Source organism: Sarcophilus harrisii, chromosome 2, assembly GCF_902635505.1.
Source record: "Sarcophilus harrisii chromosome 2, mSarHar1.11, whole genome shotgun sequence".
In the NCBI taxonomy this organism is placed as follows: Eukaryota; Metazoa; Chordata; class Mammalia; order Dasyuromorphia; family Dasyuridae; genus Sarcophilus; species Sarcophilus harrisii.
In genome coordinates, this window is record NC_045427.1 from 9,674,238 (window position 1) to 9,695,518 (window position 21,281).

Genomic DNA, 21,281 nt, shown 5'->3' on the forward strand with positions numbered 1-21,281 from the left:
CCGCTACCAATCCAACACTTGGAGCATCAGTGAGTTTTTTGACCATGAGTGAGTGGAGATCAGAGATTATGTGATGATGCATTTTCTAATTGGCTCTAGAGCTGAAATTGAGTTCACATATGAAGTATCCCATGGCCTCTTTTTCCATTTCACTCTTTTCTGATCAGTTTTTGAGTGAAGAGGATTGTTATGAACTTCTGAACGGGAAGCAGCACTAAAGGATTCTCTTTCGCTGGCAGCCAGGTGGCTATAAGTTCATGGCACCTTTAGTTTTGTTGTTTGTTTTAATTTTATTCTTTTCAATGTCAAGAAGATTCACCTTATTCATTTCTGTTTGCAATAGAAGATTCATCTTACATGAGTTTTATAACTTATACACCGACTAGCCCTAACCCTAACTAAATGCCTCCCGACTCCTGACTCTAACTCTAACTTGCGTCTAACCCTAACCCTAAATGCTTTTGAAGGTGTGAATTGTACTATAAGTAAAAGAGAAGGAAAACTGTTTTCCTTTAGAGATGCAACTGCAAAGTGCTTTCTTGAAATGGACAGCCTCATTCATCTAGCCTAAGAGATACATGGTGGAAAGTTTTAATGTGGAGGAACTTTCAGCAAGTTTTTTATGAGCAAATGACAACAGGAATATGAAACTGAATTGCAATCTTAACTATAAAATCAACTGCTACAAATACTATTATACCCTGATCCTGTTATATCTGGGAGTTTTATTTTCACGTTTGGTACTGTATATTAAAACACACCTTTCTCTGTTCCTTATCTTTTTCCTTATAAATAGTTTCTGAATATCCTCGCTGTTAATGGTGAAGGTATATGCAGAATGACTTGTTCTCTCGAGGGCAAGGTGGTAAAATGAGTTTCATTACCATTAAGGGAGTCCACCTTTTAGATATTGAGATGTGTAAATGGTGGCAGCAGGATGTCAGTTTCAATGTCCCTTCTTCATTGCCTTGACAGAATGTCAGTTATATATGTTTCTCACTGGAGAAGTGTCACGGATCTTGGCAAGTTTAAAGTGCTGATGAATGGAGTTCCACTGAGGAAGGCCACCCTGAAGTCATGCTCATTTCTTGTTTAATTGGGTTTTGGGGTCAGAGATCTGTACAGTGAAAAGGATTAAAATGGTATTAAATAGTCTTCCTTTCTTATTTCTTTTCACACTCCTTTCCTCTCCTCCCCTCCATCCTCCTTCCCTCTTTCTCTCCTTCCTCTTTCTCTCCCTCCCTCTCTCTTTTCCTCCCTCCCTTCTTTTTCTTTCTCCCTCTCTCTCTCCCTTCTTCCCTTCTTCCCTCCCTCTCTTCCTCCCTTCCTCCCTCCCTCTCTCCTTTCTCTCTCTCTTCTCCTTCTTCTCCCTCCTCTCCCTCCTTTTATATTTAATTTTGAGGTAATGAAGGGAGAATATTAAGGTAACAAGTTCACTTAAGTGAGTTGTAATTGTCATTGTATGTGTGCAATGTGATTTTAATAGAAAGATCCCTGTGGAGCAGCTCCTGAGTAATGAAAAAAATGTTTACAAAATAACAGACCCATATATGCAAATCATGCATATGCGTATGTTATCTTACTTGATCAACAATTATTTGTTTAGTATTATTTGCCAGACATTGTAAAGTGAAACTGCCTCTACTCTCAGGGATTTTGCTTTCTATCGATTGTAACTTTGTATATTCATTGATTCATTCAACAAACATTTATTAAACTTCTACTGTATACCTGGTGCATGCCAAATGTTTAATAAATGCTTTTTTGGATACAAACACATGATGGAAAATAGCACCTGTAAAGGAAACTGTCCTACTGGGAAGCATAAATGGCTGCCCCCCAAAAGTCATCATAAAATATGTACAAAATAAATTTGAGAATTTGGATACCAGCTCTTTGGCAAGATTGGGAAAGGCCTTGTGTGTGAGATGAGGCTTAAGCTGACTCTTAAAGAAAGCTAGATAATCGAGGAATGATTTGAGGATAGAGTATATTCCTGGCATGGAGGTCAGCCTGGCAAAAGCATGGAGGCATTGAACATTGTATATAAAGAAGAGGAAATAGGCTGCTTTGGATGGCATGTAAAGTGTATAAGAAGGAGCATGGTGAAATGTTTTAAATTCCAGGCTGAGGACCCTGTATTTTTATTCTAGAGGCAATGGGGAGTCATTAAACATTTTTGAATAGAGAGATAATGGGTTTTTCAAGAGTTGCTGTGGTCCAAACCAAAAAACCCAATGAACCCCATCACCCTGCAGCGTTGTTGGTAATGAGCTTTTTTAAAAAAATAAGTGTTATGAGCCTATGAAGCGTGATTAGATCATCTAACAGAGAGGTGCCTTGGGGATCTTGCTTGGGCAAGTCCAGATTTCCTAAGAAGGCCATATTCTGAACCCCCTATCTTGTGACTGGGTGAATTCCCAGCCTTCTTTGATTGGCATTGAAATTAAAACATGTTCCATCCTTAAAATCAGTTGGAATAAGATGATCACTCTCTTAATGCTGATGTCTTTCTCTGACTGGAGCTTTTTCCCATGCCCCTTGCCATTTAAGTGTCACGAACTGAATTCATGAAAGAAGGATTTCCTCCCTCTGCTTCTGCTTTTCCTCTGGTTATAAGAAATGGGCATGGGGTGTTTCTGTTTCTGTTCTGTGTCATTAGTTCTCTTCAGTTAAGGCACCCATGATGATCCTCACTGACCTTGGGAACTTGAGCCAAGTGACTTTGAAGCTGGGATTGCTGGTGGATTGTGTAGCCAGTCAGCCTGGCATGGAAGCTGGGAGAAGCTATGTGCCTGGGACTTAGGTCCAAATGATATTTTTTCTTGGAACGGGATCTGTACCATATTGGAGTTGACCTGAGCTACAAACCTTTCCCTCCTCAGAGTATGAGGAGATATGAGGAGCAATAAGGAAAGAATCATGTATCCCATATATTGAGGAAAGAATTTGCATATTTGTGATTATATCTTCGAAAATAAACATTCCCTTATAAAAGCTAGTCCAATATATAGCCAACATATTTTTATACAAAAGCTAGTCTACTTCTGGAAGTAGTTAACTAGAACTGCTGGACAAGGCCCCCATTCCATATTTGGGAGAACATCATTGCTGAGGACAGGAGTCATCTGAAGAGAATTTAGACACTGCCAATCATTCTTAGAGGCAAAAGAAAACCCTGGGGGAAGGATAAACTAAGGCATATCTGGCTTTTTAGGTAGTGGGGGTCAAAGTAGAAAGGGTCACATAAGTTTCTATTGATCTTTCTTTTTATGTCATCATAGTTTCTCCCTCCCAGAGAGTAATTCTACATAACAAATGATATTTTAAAAATAAAGACAAAAAAGAAAGAAAAATAAAAGGGGGGAAATCTTCAGCAATACACTTTTTACAAATCTGCAAAAATGGGCAATGTGTAATATTTGTAAACCTCTTACTTCTGCAAAAGAGATGGATGGGAAGTACTTTTTCTTTTAAGAACTATGCTCGTTCTTTATAATGTTGCAATGTTCACTTTGGATTTGTGTTGTTATTCCTATTGTTTATACGGTTGTAGGTACTATATATATTATTTTATTGGCTCTTCTTTACTCTGTATCAGTTCACATAAATCTTTCTATGTTGCTCTGCATTCATCTCAGAAATCATTTTTTTTATAGCACAGTAATATTCAATTACAGTCATGTACAAGGATTTGTATAGTCATTCTCCAGTTAATGGGTATCTGCTTTGTTTCCAATTTTTAACTATCACAAAAAGTACTGTCATAAATATTTTGGTGTATATGATGACATTCTTATCAATGGCTTCTTTGAGGGCATAAACCTAGTAATGGGATCTCTGGGTGAAAGTATGGATATTTTACTCATTTTTTTTTGTATAACTCCAAATTGCTTTCCAAAGTGGTTGTACTAATTCATAGCTTTTCTAATAGTGTATTAACATATCTATGTTCCCACAACTCCTCCAACGCTGATGATTGGTGTTTTTGTCATATTTGACAGTTTACAGTCTGAAGTGGAACTCCAAGATTGTTTTGATTTGCATTTCTCTTATTATTTGTGTTTAGGAGCATTTTGTTATAAGGTGGTTAAATATTGGAAGCCCAAATAAGTTTGTGGTTTTTTTTACAAAAGGATCTATGTCGGAAAAGTCCAGGTGACCCCCACTTTTACATATATGTATGATGCTTTGAGAATCCCTATCTAACTCCACTAATAGTGCTTTAATGTTCCAATTTTCCCATATCCACTCCAGCATTTGTTATTTTCCTTTTCTGACTTGTTAGCCAATTCAATAGATGTGAGGTGGTATCTCAGAGGTGTTTTAATTTGCATTTCTAAATAGTGATTAGAGCATTTTTTTATGTGACTATGGATAGTTTTGAGTTCTTCTGAAAATTGTTTCTTCATAGTTTTTGACTACTTGATATGCGGGGAATAACTGTTACTTTTATTATTATTTACAAATTTGGCTTAGTTCCTTACATATTTGAGAAATGAAGTTTTTATTTGAGAAAATTACTCTTAAAATCCCTCCCTACAATTTTTTTGTTTTCCTTTTAATTTTGGCTACATTACTTTTGTTTTGCAAAAGCTTTTTAATCCTTCTTAAATTTCATGCAATCAAGATTTCTCTATTTTACTTCCCACAATCTTCTGTTATTTTTTGTTTGGTCATAAACTCTTCCCTTATCTACAGATCTGAAAGGTACATTTTTCCTATGCTCCTCTGATGTACTAAAGGTATCACCTTTCTATCTAAATAATTTATCTTTTGTGACTTTAGTTTTGATATGTGGTATGAAATGCTGGTATATGACTAGTTTAGGCCAAACTGCTTTCCAGTTTTCCCAGAAATTTTTGTCAAATATTGAGTTGACCTCAAAACCTTGGATCGTTAGGTTTAACAATGACAAGATTACTATGGTCATTTATGACTGTATATTGTATACCAAATCTGTTCCACTGATCCATTACTCTATTCTTAGCCAACAGTAATTTGTGGTTACCCTTTTGTAATATAGTTTGAAATCTGGAATTCCTAGGCCATCATTCTTCACATTTACATCACTGATTCCCTTGATATTCTTGATTTTTTGTTCCACCAGATGAATTTTGTTATTTTTTCTAGATTTATAATTTATTGGTTGCCTTGATTGGGATGGCAATTAACTTAGGGAGAATTGTCATTTTTATTATAATGATACCTATTCATGAGTAATTAGAATTTCTCAATTGCTTAGATTTGTCTTTGTATGAAAAGTATTTTGTACTTGGTTCATATAATCCCTAAGTTTGTCTTGGCAGGCTGATTCCCAAATATTTAATATCGTCTGCAGTTATTCCAAATAGAATTTCTCTTTATCTCTCTTGCTGCTGGGTTTTGTTGGTAGTATATAGAAATGTTGGTAATTTATGTGGATTTATTTTAAATACTGCAATTTTTCTGAAGTTGTTTCTTGTTTCAACTAATTTTAAAGTTGATTCTTTAGGGTTTTCTAAGTATATTATTATGTCATCTGCAAAGAGTGATAGTTTTGTTTCCTTGTTGCTTATCTTTATTCCTTCAATTTCTTTTTCTTGTCTTATTGTTATAGCTAGCATAGTGGGAATAAGGGACATCATTGCTTCATCCCTAATATTATAAAAACTTCTGCCTTTTCCTATTACAAGTAATCTTGCTCTTGGTTTTAGATAGGCATTACTTATTATTTTATTGAAAGGTCCATTATTCCATTGTTTTTCAGTGTTTTGATTAGGAATGGATGCAAAAATAGTTTTAAGGTTTGTGAAGTACTCGACATGTATGATCTCATTTGTAATCCTGTGTGACAGATTTTCTTGTCTCTATTTTGCAGTTGGAGAAACCAAGACCTGGAGAAGTTAGACAATTTTTTTCTTTCTCACTCAGCCAGCATATATCTGGTAACATTTGAATCCAGTGCTTTTCAACTCCAAGTCAAATATTCTAGCCTCTACAACACATTTCCTCACAGTTGTGAGGTAGAAATTTGATGTGTGCAAATGCTGTTTCAAATCTTATATCACTCAAACAACAACTATTTAGTAAGTGCCCACTATGTGCCAGGCTTTGTGCTAGGTCCTCGGGATGCAAATACAAAGAATAAACCCAACCTTTCTTTCAAGGAGGTTATAATGGGGGAGAAAACAAGAATAAATATATATATATATATATATATGCACACACACACACACACATATATATATATATATATATAATATAAATATATTTAGCACAAATAATAGGAATAAATACAGATATTAGGGTTAGGTTTGCTGTCCATTTTCTAAGAGGATCAAAATGACATCACTATGTTAGAATAGACTTACAGTGGGTCCCACTGTGGTTGACCATATCAATATGAGCTTGGGATGCTCTGTCATAGGGCAGACACAAACAGTTTCTATGACTATTGTCATTGTCATGTTGGGGTAGCTTCTCCAGTTTTGTATATTTAACATTTCCTTTGGGGTAATTCAATTCTGCTTTACTCTTAGAACATAGCACCTTCTCTGATGAGGGCATGCCATGTTGGGCAGTCCTGTGCCAGTGTCTTCCATACAATTGATTCTAAAATTCTTAAGAGATACCTTGAGAGTATCCTTGTACCACTTTTTCTGACCGCCTTGTGGCCCTTTGCCTTGTATGAGTTCTTCATAAAATAATATTTTAGACAAGTGTACATTTGACATCTGAACAATGGGGCCAGTCCAACAGAGTTGTGCTTTCTGCTGTAGAGTTGGAATGATTGACAGTTGACTTTGAGAAAGGACCTCAGGGCCTGGTGTCTTCCCTTCCCTTCCCCACCAAGGTGATCTTCAGAATTTTCTTAGGACAATTCAAATGGAAGTGATTCAATTTCCTGGTATGACTCTGGTATATGTGCAGGTTTCACAGGCATATACCAATAAGGTCAGTACAATGGCTCTGTAAACCTTCACTTTTATGCCCACTCGAATGCTTCTCCTCTCCCACATTTTCCTTCAGAGCCTCCCAATCACTGAGCTAGCTCTGGCAATGTGTGTGGCAATCTCATCATCAATATGGACATCCCTGGGAAGGATACTGCCAAGATAATTGAACTTATCCAGAGCATTCAATATACAAAGATATATGAAGTTATTAAATACAAAGTAGTTTGGGAGGGAGGGACTAGTACTTGGGAGGATCAGGAAATACTTCATGCAGAATGAATGCCATGTACATAGGAGAAGCTATTATGCTAGGATGTCAGGAATTCCGTATTCACATCAGGAATTCCGTATTCACATCAGGAATTCTGGATTCACATCAGGAATTCCGGATTCACATCAGGAATTCTGGATTCACATCAGGAACTCTATTAGAGCTTGAAGAGACTTTGGAAGCCATCTGGTCCAATTTCCTTAATTTATAGATGAGGAAACTGAGGTTAAGTGACTTGCTCCAACTCATAGATTTAGATATGTGATTATCTGAGAGCTCATCTAAGAGAGGAGTAAATTGAAGTCCATGAAGACACAATGACCGGCTCAAGCTCACTAAGTAATATCAAGGGTGGAATTTAATCCAAGGAGTAGGAATGGGTAATGACTGTAAATATAGATAAGAATCATATCATGAAAGAGTTTATGAGTAAATAGAGTCATTTATAAGGAGCCATTAAACTTCTAGAGGAGGAGAATGATTTGTACTTTAGGAATAATTTGCCAACTGTGTGAAATATAGGTTGGAGTGGGGACAGTTTGAATCTAGAGAGAATGATTAGGAGGCTATACCAGTCATTTAGGGACAGGTGATGAGAGCATGTACCAGAGTGGAATGAGGGAAGAGAAGGGGACACATATAAAGATATAAAATAGAATGGATAAGACTTGGATTGGATTGGATTTGGGGGTAAAGGAGAATGAAGAATTGAGTATGACTGAAGTTATGAACCTGGGTGTCCTTGATAGAAATAGAGAAATCAAAAGATCGGGTTATAAATATATTGAGGTCACTGTGAAACTACTTTTATTGAGAATTTTTTTTTTTCTAAGTCAATTGGGGTTAAGTGACTTGCCCAAGGCCACACAGCTAGGAAGTGTCAGAGCAGATTTGAACTCAGGTTTTATCCACAGTGCCACCTAGCAACCCCTATTGGGAAAATTTAAAGTGAGGTGATCTATCAGCTGGCAAGAGAAGAAAGTAATAGTGACCCCTCCACATATCTACCTTGTTTCTGTTTTTTCTGGCATGTAGAATCGGTTTGTTCATAGTTGGTCCCCATCAGCTTCGATATCAAAAGATGGCCATGAACCTGAATTTAATTAGTACAATGAAACATTTGTCAAGTACTTATCATGAGCCGAGAAGTTTTGGAATCATGAGATATAATTGGAGAAGTCTTTGAAATGGTCTAGTTCAAAAGTGCTACAGCCTAAAGTGGCCTTAGTATACTATGAAATAGATCAAGATATAATGGGGAAGTATTTAGCAAACTAAATAAAAATACAACAGAACATAATGTTAACATATGCTTTTCTAAGGAAATATACAGTCTTCAGGAATCTTTATGCCCCCTTTCTATTTGAGTTTGACACCAGTGCACTAGTTCAATCTCTTCATTTTCCCAAGGAAGAAACTGAGGTGCTCTAAAGTCACATAGCTCTTTACTGGAAGATGTGGGACTGGAATCCAAGTCTCTTTATGTCTGAACTAAGGTTCTTTCCATAATATTTATTTTGGGTGTCTTTTTCTTCCTTGTTTTCTTCATGGCCCAATTGTACATGAATTCCCTGAGCTCTGTCCACTGCTTTGAAATGACATCTGACTTTATGCCTGGTTGAAAACCACTGATTCTACCAGAATTCATGTGCACGGGAATCATTTTAAAAAGCAACTTTGAGTTCAGAAACTAGGTAATCATGGGAACAGTGACTTTGAATTGAACTGAATCTTATACCTTCATTTTACTGATGAGGAAGTTGAGATCTAACTAGCTGAAAAGACTTACCCAGGGCCACACAGGGAGCAGAATCTCTGACTTCAAATCAGATTCTCCCTCCACTGTACTATGGGGCAATGGCCTGTACGTACAAATGTTTGGCTTCTGTTGAAACTAGCTGTAGCTCATCAAGTCTGCGATTTTTCATGACTTTGCATATAGATGGTATGAATTAGTAAATGCACTTTCTTTGAACTCAGCAGCTGTTCATAAAATTGTCATGGAAAAATGGAATTAAAAATAGACGTTGTGTATGTTTTCCTGCATTTATGAAGCTTTCTGAAATCTTCCTACGGTAAAATTTAGAACCTCTTAGTTCCAGTTATATGCAAGCAGAAGAAATCCAACTTTACTCTTATAAAGTTGGTTTAACCTTAATCTGTAGCTTTAATGGAAAGGGGAATGGCATCCTGGGAGGACTTTCCTAGGACAATTGAATATGGCAGTGTTTTTTCTTCTGACAGGTACAAGTATAGAACAAGTTTCTCAACAGCTAAAATAATCTAGTGTGTTTAAAAAAAACATATAACTATTAAATGTTAGGTCTTATTTTACTTGAGGCAGTTAGGTGGCACATGGATAGGGTGGTACAATGGATAGAGTGTCACTCTTGGAGTCAGGAAGACTAATCTTCAAATTTAACCTTAGACCCTAGCTGTGTGGCCCTGGTCAAGTCACTTAATCCTATTTCCTCAGCTTTTACATCTGTAAAATGGACTAGAAAAGGAAATAGAAAACCATTCCAATATCTGAGTTGGACATAATTGAAATACATGGACAACAACAATTATTTCTATTATTACCCATTTTAATTTGACATAATGCATAATTCAACATAGTTGCATAGGGGTAAAAGGGCTGACTTTGCAGTTAGCCTAGGTTCATTTCCCGTAGCACAACACATGTAAACTATGTGTCCTTGAACAAATGACTTAATTTCTTGGTTTCTCCAGCATCTAAAACTATATATATTTTAAAATTTGTCCGTTGTTGTTGCTTTTTTACTACATTCATTTCTTAATCTATCCCTTACCTCCTTTAATGAACCATAGACTCATACTTAAAAAAAAAAGTTCAGCAAAATTAACCAATATAGAAACAGCATAGGGGAGCATATATAATTCATAGTCCAGCACCTAGCACAGTGCTTGGCACAAGGGAGTGAATGAAATGAATTTATAAAGAAACAAAAAAGCCTTCACTAAATGCTTAGGAAGTGTCTGGCAAATTTCCATTAGCATCCAGATGGGATCTGGGAAGCCTGTGGTGAGGAGACAGATCTCTCTCTGCTGCTTACTCTTTTCACTAGTTGATTAGTAGATAGTGCTTAATTCTTGTCAATTTCTTTAATATCACATTGAAGGAAAGGAGGGTTATTCAACTCTTTTTTGGGGGCCAATATTTAAGACTTCAAGTTGGAGATAAATTGAAAACCTGCATCTCTGAAAGGAGTGTTCACGTAGGGAGCTGAAATGGCCAGTCAGACCCAAGCTGCTATGTTAATGTTTCAATGGCTCCATATTCTCACTCTAATGAGGGCTCACTCTTAGTGTAAATATTATTCTGTTCTCACTTTCTCACTCTGGATCATGTTTTTTCATGTATTCCTCCCACAAAGGCTCTGAAGATGAGCCTGCTAGTTCATAGGAGGCCTACCCATCTTTATTTAATATTTTCTGTGCTTTTATTGACTCTATGTTGGCTTTGAGTTTGCTGGATCGAGAAGCTCATCTCTTTCCTGATCTTGGTGACACCTTTGAGTCCATTTCTCTTGAGAACAATTCTATTCTATAAGCATTGCTTAGGCACCTATTGTATGCAAGGCACTCTTCTATACATTCTAGGAATGTAAAGACACAAATAAATGACTCATGATTAGAATCAAGAGTTCTAGAGTAGAAATATACCTTAGGCATCATAGACTCCAGTTTATACTTGAATTTGAATTCTAATTCCCAGTGCAGTTTCTTGACAACTGGTAAACCATGCTTGAAGAACTTTAAAAGGAAATCTAAAGTAGATTGAGCTCTTGCCTTGGACTCATGAAGACCCAAATTAAAATTCAACCTCAGAACTCATTAGCTTTGTGATCTTGAGAAAGTGACTTAATGACTATATAACTCAGTTTCTCTATCTGTTAAATGGGAATAATAGCATCTGGCCCCTAAAATTGTTGTGAAGTAAGAATATTTATTAACTTTTTCAAAGTTTTAAAAACTGGCTAAATGCTAAATCATTATCCTGAGAATTTCACTAGTCTGATATTACTATGACTAAATGGTGTGATGCAGAAAGCAATGAAAGTAACAGCATCAGATGGCATTAATCAAGGCACTCACTTTTAGGAAGAGGGAACTGAGAGTCTCACTGGCCTATGCCATTGCCAGATTGCTTCTAAAGTGTTAAACATGGTTTGGTTATCACATTTCAAAGGGATATTGGTAAAAATGGAGAATGCCCAAAGGAGTAAGATCCTTGAGTCCATGGCGTATGAAGATTCATTGAAGGTCCTGGGAATGTTTAGTATGAAGAAAAGAACTCAGGGAGTTCTCATATATGTATGATAACCATCTAATATTTGAAGAACTATAACTAGAAAGGATAACCTTTCCCCCTGTTAAGATCTGGAGACTTAAGTCATGATGGGGATTTGTAAATTTAATTTTAATATAAGCAAAAGTTGTCTAGCAATAGGGCTGTCTCAAAATGGAATGAGTTTCTTTGGGAGAAAGTGAGTTCCACCTCCTTGGCAGTCTTTAAGTAGATGCTGGATAGCCCATTTTTAGGTAGGGATTCTTCTTGATTATGGATTGAATTTGAAGGCCACTTATTCCTTTCCTTTTTTTAATTCTGGGAATCTGAAGATAAGGACTTGGGACAATAGATTACAATCATGGTACTGAGGTGTGATATGGTAGTGAGTGGGAGAATTCAGTTACTCAGAAGGGAGATGACCATTTATCGGAGTTGTTAGTGGACATAATTTTTCTCAGGCATCGTTGGCACTAAATGACTATGGAAGTCATTTATAACTTTGTGGTTCTTCAGTGATTCTGGGCTGGGAATATTCTTAGAGTCAGCTAGTTCAAATTGCAGAGGAAGAATTAGAGACCTGGAGTAAAAAAATGATCTGCCTCAGACTTGTGCTATTAGGAAGTGACAGAGCAGAAACCCTCCAATTCCAAACAAAGTTGTTCTTCTTGGACCACCAGGATCCCAGATAAGTAGTGGCAGAGCTTAGGTTCAGTCCAAGATCATCTGACTCCAAATTCTGGCTGCCTGGGCAGCGGGCAAGTAGAGCTTTCCACTTTCTACAATGTTAATTATTGATTAATATCAATTGATATTAATGAACTGATTAATATCAGATGATACAACTGCATTGTTTTTTAGAATTTTAATTATTTTTCCTTTCTATTATATGCAATACCATTAACATTAAATAATTCTTTTTCATTTGAAGATGCATTTTGCTTGGTGCACAAGAGGCCTTCTCAAACTAGATAGAAAACCATCCTCAAAATGGTTAATTTTCTCTTTCTCTAGGTGAATAATGGCATAAGAGGATAATACCCGTGTATTTTCCCGTCGTGTTTCTAAACTGTGCAAATTCCTTCGACAGTGAGTTATACTATTTGAAGACAAAAAAGCGTGTACTCTACAAGACATTCCAAAACAGATGGGAAACGGCTGGGAGTGTGTCTTTGGCCATCTGCCGTTCTCTAGATCTTGGCTGCTAATAGAAGAAAACAAAATTAAAAAGAAATTAACTTGAACTGGGTAAAGCAAAATAGAAGTTTCTTTGTGAGTCACACTCCTGATACTTTGTGCCTTTCTGGTGTTGGGACTTGCTTTCATTCTCACTTTAATATTCATTCCATCCTGAGACCCAATGCTGGGTCCTGGGTAGCATCTCATTTCATACTCCCTTCATAAGCTTTAATTCCAGACCCTAGTGAGTCCATATAGCTTTGCCTAAGGTTTCAACTCTGGACTCGGCCCAAGAGGTTTTGTTTAACACTTGGTCAAAAGTCTCTAACTCAATAAATTTAAGCAAAAAGAATATTTAAAGTAAAAACAAACAAGCAAAATGTACAAGTAAAGGCTACCTCAAATACAACCCCTCCTTGAATAGAATATATTTATTTATTAATATTTATTAATTTAATTTAATTAAGTAAACCAAATTTTAAAAAAATAATAAAAATTAAAATAATTTAAATAATTTATTAATTATAGAATTATTTATATTCTGAAGTTCTATAAAATCGATACTCTTAAAATACAGTGAGTGCAGTGGGTTCATTAAAAAACAAAAACTCTCTTCATAATCAGGAAGATTTGCATTCAATTCTGACCTGAGATCAACAAATCCTGGCTGGGTGGCTTTGTAAGCCATTACAAACTTTGTGTTGACTATCTAAGACTGTAAAGTAAAAAAAAAAAAAGGAAAAAAATAAATTTACATGATAATATTATTATATATTCAAAAGGGGATAGATTGTACACAATCTATTTGTAGTTTCACGTGTAATCATCTTTTTAAAAGTTATACCATGTTATGAAAATACTTGTTTTTATCCCGTGAATTAAAAACAAAATAACAATTTCTAAAAAGTTTGCAATTCATATTGAAGTTATGAACCTACTTTGGTGGAGAGTTTATTAAATCAGAGAAATTACAAATATATTCTCTATCCTCTAACATTTTATTTATTTTTAATACAAATTCAATAAATAACAATAGATATTTTAATAGATTAAGGGGCTGAATAGATAATCATCTATGAACTAGTCTACTTTTGTCACATATATTTTTATAGAGTTGACAAGGTCAGACAAATAATCAACCAGCATTATGTGTCAGGCATTGCGCTAAGTTCGTTTTGATAAATTTTTAGCCGGATGCTAGAATGAAAGGACTAGGAGTCAAAGATCCTGAATTTGAAGCCATTTCTTTCACTTATCAACTGCCTGTAACTCAAGGATAATAGATTTAGAGCTGAAAAGATCCTTAGAGATCATCTAGTCTAAACTCCTTATTTTACAGATGAGGAGTTCAAAATACAGAGAAAAGATGAGGTTTTCCCATGGTCACATTGGCAATAAGTATCAGAGTTGGGATTTGCACTGAGGTAATCAATGTTTTCTCCCCATCATACCACTGGGGGTGTTTTAGGAAAGTCTTAAGAGTTTGTCAGATAAAAGGTGTCTAGGTCAAAAAGTGTTTCACTGCTTTATCTCAAGAACAGGAGTTGTACTTGAGCTCAAGGGAAGACAGAAAGCTTCAATGGACATATTTGAGCGAAGCTTCATGGGATCAATGGGAGATAATTGAAAATCAGGGTGAAACAAGCTTGGTATCCAGTTTCTCAATATTTTATCCGTTCCCAATATGATACCAGAAAAGCAAAGGATAGAATTGGTCAAAGAACAGATTAGAATTTTAAGTTCTATCTATGGAGAGGAAAAAGTCAAAGTTGTATTTAATGGCTTTTTTTGAATGGAAGCATAGAAATCGGTCTATAGTGCTGACTTGGGGACATGAAAGCTACATGAACATGGATAAAACACTCAAGCTTTGTTTTCCTCATCTGTAAAAGGGATATAAAATATTATTCATCTCAAAGATCTGTTTTGACGAGCAGGTAAGATTATGCAGAAAATAGTTTTATTAAGCCTTTTTATGGGCTGTGAGGGAACTACTTGTAACTGCAGTTCTCACACTCAAGACAAATCAAAGAGAAGACTTGAACTCTGATCTTTTAGATCAGTGGTCCTCAAACTTTTGTTCTCAATATCTTTATCCTATTAAAATGATTGAGGATCTGTCCAAAGAGTTTTTGTTTATGTGGGTTATAGTTATAGATATTGATCACATTAAAAATAACAACTAATTATGAATTTGTAGACTCTCTGAAAGGATTTCAGAGATTCCTAGGATGCTCTGGACCAAACTTTGAGAACCACTGTAAATTTAGATTCTGAAACCATTTCTTTAGCTACTCAGACAAACTCACTGCACTTAAATGTGGCAACCCCAAAGTACTAAGAAATTGCTGTCTTTTATCATTATTTTGAGTTTCTTATCCAGTTTATCAATAGTCTTCCTAAAATTTTCTGTCTGGAACCGAATATGATCTATCAGACAAAGTCTGACAAGGATGGACTTCAAAGAGTCCTCGCCTAGGTCACTCTCCATTCTAAATGCAGCCAAAATTTGCCTTAGGATTTTTCTTCTTCTTTCCCTTTAGAATTATAATGACCTTGCATTACACTGAAACTCATTTATCCTTTTCAGGTATACTGCTTTCTAGCTCCCAACCTTATATGATTCTAGCGAAGCTAATTCTTTGAACCTGTGTTCATGGCTTGTCCCTTATCTTCATTGAATTTTAAGAATGTTTTATTGATATTTATTGTTTCTTATGTTACCACAGTATCCTCATATATCCTTTCTTTATTTCCCCAAGAATCATCCTGCATAAAAAATAGTATCTTCTAGAGAGGAAATAAGTCAGCATGACATATCGATATATTGAAAAAGGTTAAAAACCTGTTCAATGTGTAACAATGGTGGCCATTTCAATTCTGTGAATAAGCTGGAGGTGTTTCTTCCTGCTAAATCTTTAAAAATTTGTTACATTAACATTCTACTTTTTAGTGTGTGGCTTTTTACATTTATATCACTGTTGGTTACTGAGTAGATCATTTTCTTGACTGCTTACTTTGTTCTGCATCAGTTCCCATAGATCTTTCTTCCATGCTTCTTTGTATTTATCACACTCATTTCTTTTTAAAAATGAATATAACAAGAAAATGAGAAATTTTCAGAGATTCATGGAACAACTTATATATCTATATCTATCTATCAAGTGAATTGAACATGGAAAATGACATATTGAATAACCATAACAATGTAAATGAAATGAATAATAAAATAAGACAAATAAAAGTAAACTCTTAAGGGCAGAGACTTCTTTCAAAATTATTTGCCACAATAGCTAATATTTATATAGCATTTAATGTGTACTGGGCACTCTGCTAAGCATTTTACACATGTTATCTCATTTCATCTTCACGATATCCCTGAGAAGTAGGCATTATTATATACCTCCATTTTATAGATAAGGAAATTGACACTTATCATTTCTTTCTTTTCTTTTCTTTTTTTGCTGAGGAAATTCAGGGTGAAGTGATTTGTCCAGGGCCACCCAGTTGGGAAATGTCAAGTGTTCAAGAACAAATTTGAACTCGGATCTTCCTGACTTCAGGCCTGATATTCTAACCACTGTGCCACCTAGTTGCCCCAACCCTTATCATTTTTTACAGTGAGAAGCATGTCATGTAGAACAATTTATTTAGTCATTTCTCAATTGATAAGCATTTACTTTGCTTCTGATTCTTAGATACCACAAAAGTACTGTCATATAAATATTTTGGAGCACATGAGGAATATATATATATATATATATATATATATATATATATATATATATTTCTTTTCTTATTAATGGCTTCCTTAGTTTTTGCACCAAATAAATGGAGTCTCTGGTTCAAAGAATGTAAATATTTTAGTCAGATCACTTGAATAATTTTTTTAATTGCTTTACAAAATGTTTATATCACTTCACAACTCCAGCAATAATGTATTGGTGTACCAATCTTCCCATAAACCCTTCAAAACAGACCATTTTTATTTTTTTGTCATCTTTGACAATTTTCAGGGCTTGAGGTAAAACCAGACAGGTGTGATTTGCATTCTCTTTTATGAAAAAGTGGGAGTATTCTGACCATATTGGAGAATGATAAGTCACATGTATTTATTGATGTTCAATTGTCTCTGTTGTGTCTGATTCTTTGTAATCTCCATAAGCAACATACTAGAGTGGTTTGTCATTTCCCTCTCCAGCTCATTTTACAGATGAGGAAACTGAGGCAAATTGGTGTATGTGACTTGTCTAAGGTCACAGAATTAGTAGATGTCTGGAGCTAGATTGCAACTTAGGTAGATGAGTCTTCCTGACTCCAGGCCTGGTACTCATTGTGTCACAAAACACCAAAGTACTTTTCTCACAGCAACCTTCTGATATGGATAACATAAATATTTTTGTCTCTATTTTTCAAATGAAAAAATAGGTTAAATAAGGACTGAGCCCATGGTCACATTTTTAGGAAAAGGTAGGTTGGAAAGATCTGACATCTTGTTGTTCAGTTGTTTCAATGATGTCTGACTTTTTTTGATGCCATTTGAGATTTTTTTGGCAAAAATAGTTACTACAGTGATTTGACATTTCCTTCTCCAGCTCATTTTACAGAGAGGAACTGAAGCCAACAGGCTTATGTCACTTTCCCAGGGTCATTCAGCTATTAAGTATGAGACTGGATTTAAACTCAAGTCTTTTTGACTTCAGGTTCTGTGTTCTATCTACTAAAGCCATATTTTAACTAACACCAGATGGTTTTGATGACTCTTGATTTTGAAGTATCGAAATGCTATTGCCCATTCATTCTTCTTTTCTTAGCTTCCTTTTATATTCTAAATCTTTTTTCCCCAAATGACCTATAAAATTGTTGATTGGTATAGCATTAAAAGTGTAAATTAACGTTAATAATTTGCAGTTTTTGGATAGTTGTTTGATAGTATTGTCATGTATTGCATTTAGTATCTTTGATTTCCTGGGATTTTCCAAGTAGACCATGATATCATCAGAAAGAGTTTTATCTCCTCTTATCTTTATCCCTTCAATTTCTTTCTCTCGTCTTATGGCCATTACTAATATTTTCAGAATTATATCCAATAATAGAGGGGAGAAGAGGCATCCTTCTTGTCCCACTCTCATATTTATTGGAAATGTTTCTAGCATATCTCATTGCAAATGAAACTTACTTTTGGTTTGATATATATATATATATATATATATATATATATATATATATATATATATAAAACATTAAAAAGGTCCCTCTATGCCTATATTTTGTAGGCATAGATGTACATTTTTTAATCATAAAAAGTTATACATTTTCAAAGGCTTTTTCTGAATATTGTCTTTTTTTTGTTTGTTTTGGATGTTTTGGTTTTTAATATGATTATTTGTGTTGATTGTTTCCCCAATGTTGAGCTATACTTGTATCTTTGGTATGATGATGAAGAAAGATTTTTTGATTAAAGTTTCCATTTTTTTTTTTGTTTAAAACTTTGTTTAGAAGTTTTGAATTCATGTAAATTAATTATTTTGGTCTATAACTTTCTTTCCATGTTTTATATTTCTTTAGATTAGACATTAAGACTATCTTTGTTTCATAAAAGCTTTCTGACAGGTTTTTGCTTTCTCATTTTTTCAATACAATTTGTGAAGTGTGCTCATTATTTAATCTTTAAAAGCTTCATGGATCCAGGCATTTGTTTTTCATTTGGTAGTTCCTTTAAAGATGGATATATTTCTTTTCCTGAGACTAGATTACTTAAATTCTTTATCTGGCCTTCTAATAGTTTGAATATTTTATATCTTCAAATGTATTTCTTTATATCTTTTGAGTTTCATTTTGTTAGTATATAACTATGCATAATACATTTTGTATATTATTTTCATTTCTTCTGGTTGTGCTGTGATTTCATCTTACTCATGTGCTATTTTATCGATTTAATTTTCTGTTCTCTTTTTTAAATTAGATTAGCTAGGGATTGATCCATTTTATTAATTTTTCAAAGAATAAGTTTTTAGCTTTATTATTTATTTTCATTCCCAATTTATTTATTTTGGCTTCATTTTAAATATTTCCTCTCTCATTCTTCTGTTAGGTTTCTTTATTTGCTGTTTTTTTAAATTTTTAAACATGCATATTTCATTCATTAATCTTTTCTTTTTTCTATTTCACTAATGTATGATAGTAAGGATATGATTTCTTCCTTGAGGAATGCTTCAACTGCATCCCAGAACTTTTGGCATGTTGTTTCATTGTTATCGCTTTTATGTAGTTATTATTTGTTTTTATGATTTATTTTTTTATCTATTCATTATTTATTATTTTATTGTTATGGCTCCATCTAAGTCTGTGTCTTTTGTCTGAGTAAATATTTTTTCGTTTCTTTTTTTTTAATTTATTGCATTATGGCCTATGAGGAATATTTTAATTATTTCTGCATTTTTATATTTGTTTACAACATCTCTATGCTTTGATACATAGGCAATTTTTGTAAAGTTTCCTTATAGTGTGGAGAAATATCTATATTCTCTTGCTATCCCACTTAGAAGACATCACAAGTCTTTGAATTCTTACTTTCTCCAGAAATCTCCAGTTGTAGATTTCCCCTATCTTTCTGTTAGATTAATCCAAAATAGAGAGGTATTGAAATATCTGATAGCATGATGGCATGTACCTTTTTTCATTAACTTACTACATAATAGTTTAAAAAATATCCTATTTAATTTGGTATTTATGGTATATCTTTATTTATTTATTTGTTTTCTTATCTAATCTGACCTCTTCATTTTATCAGACTGGTTAATCTATTCACATTTAAAGTTATCAGAATTAAGTGTATATATCCTTCCATTTGTCTTTAAATATTTTTCTTGTTAAGATTCTGCTCCCTATACTCTGTAAACTTAGCATTGTTTCTTCAGTGATTTTACTTAATTTTTTTTGAAAGTGGCTTTATTTTCAATGACTGTGTTTCCCACATCAGTCCTTTATTTTTCTTTGCCCTTCCTCCATCATTGTAGTTTTATTTGTTCATATCTCCTGTTTTTATTTGGTTATATGTTTTTTTTCCTATTTTTTCTCTTAGTTAAGTAGATTCTCCCCCTCCTCTTCTTCAGTTAATCTTGTTCATTAGTCTTTCAATTTCATTGTTGTGCTCTTTTCTAAAAAAAGTCTTTATTTCACTTTTATTACCCATTGCTTCTTTTTGCTTATTATAGACCCTCATTCTCTGTTTTGTGATCTCTGTACTCACCTGGTCTTTCTCTATTCACAGTATTTTATATAATCAAAGCTTCTGAGATATCCATTCTGGGCTCTGCCTACTGCCACTGGTTTGTAGGGCTTTGTACATGCCACTGATGGATGCAGGAAGATTTATTTTATATTCTCGCAAGAATGGGTCCCAGGTTAGTAGACAGATATCCCAGGATTTCATTGATATAGGGACCTTCCAGATGAAGAAACTCCCTCTACCTTATGTAAATTGTAAACCATGAACCCTGCTTTTCCATTCACTCTGAGGAAATGCCAGTTATTGCCAGTGTTGGAAAAGTACCCTAGAAAATATCCCCCCATCCATATCCTTTCTTGTTGACCTTTTCCCTCCCTTCATTTGCTCAAATATCTCTTCCCTGTGCTTTTACTCTTTTCCTCCTCCAGGTTTCTGTTGTTCCTAAGGATTCTAATTCCCTCCTTCCCAAGACAAATAAATTTTTCATGCACCAAATCCCTCAGCCCTCATTTAGTATAAAATCCTCAGCTTCTTTTATTCATATAAATATTCATCATTGGACCCCTTCCCAACTACAAAGTAAAGTCTCCTTTTTTTCATTCTTTCCCCCCTCCTCCTTACCCAGTCCCCTATAGGGGTTCTGAGACCACAAAGATTAGCTTCCACTTACTCCTAGCCCTTGATTTTGATCTCAGTGCATCACTCACTCTCTATTCACCTGCTTTCCTCCCCCTTTTAATGTATCTTCCCATTGGAAGTGAGTGGAACACTCACCTGTGTGTAGGGTTGCCTATAGATTCTGTCTATACTGTTTACTGTTCTCTTCACGGTTACCTCTATAATATTTTCTTGTGTACATTTGGAAACAAGTCTCTGATTGAGTTGTCATATTATTGTTGTTGCTGTCATATTTATTTTGTCCTTCTAAAATTCTGTTGTTTGGGGTATCTGAGGAACAAATACTCTCAGTTTTGATTTTCTTTCTATATATGATTTTTTTTTCTTTTTTGACTCTGTTTTCTTACTGAAATCTTTGGTAATTTCTTTCCCATTCACTAGTAACCTTAATAAAAACTGTAACCCTAAATGCATGCCCTAACTCAGGATGGATTTCTTTGCTGAACTCCAGACTCAAAACTCCAATTCTCCATTGGACATTTTGAACAAGAACTCCACTGACTCACTGATAGATGCAGGAAGATTTATTTTACATTCTTGCAAGAATGGGTCCCAGGTTAGTAGACAGACATCCCAGGATTTCATTGATATAAGGACTTTCCAGATGAAGAAACTCCCTCTACCTTATATAAACTGGTATCTTTTCTGCAATTTGTATTCTTGGTGTATCCC

General features: G+C 34.6%; 1 long non-coding RNA gene across 1 annotated transcript in view; it reads right to left on the bottom strand.

Annotated features, from left to right (window-relative positions):
* Positions 1–705: 705 nt before the first annotated feature.
* The window catches only part of LOC116421226, a 77,319-nt gene continuing 56,743 nt past the window's right edge, over positions 706–21,281 (bottom strand). The window contains exons 2-3 of the long non-coding RNA XR_004231522.1: positions 8,218–8,302; positions 706–1,117 (exon numbers count right to left, since the gene is read on the bottom strand). This is a non-coding gene — a long non-coding RNA (uncharacterized LOC116421226). The remainder of the gene's footprint in view (positions 1,118–8,217; positions 8,303–21,281) is intronic.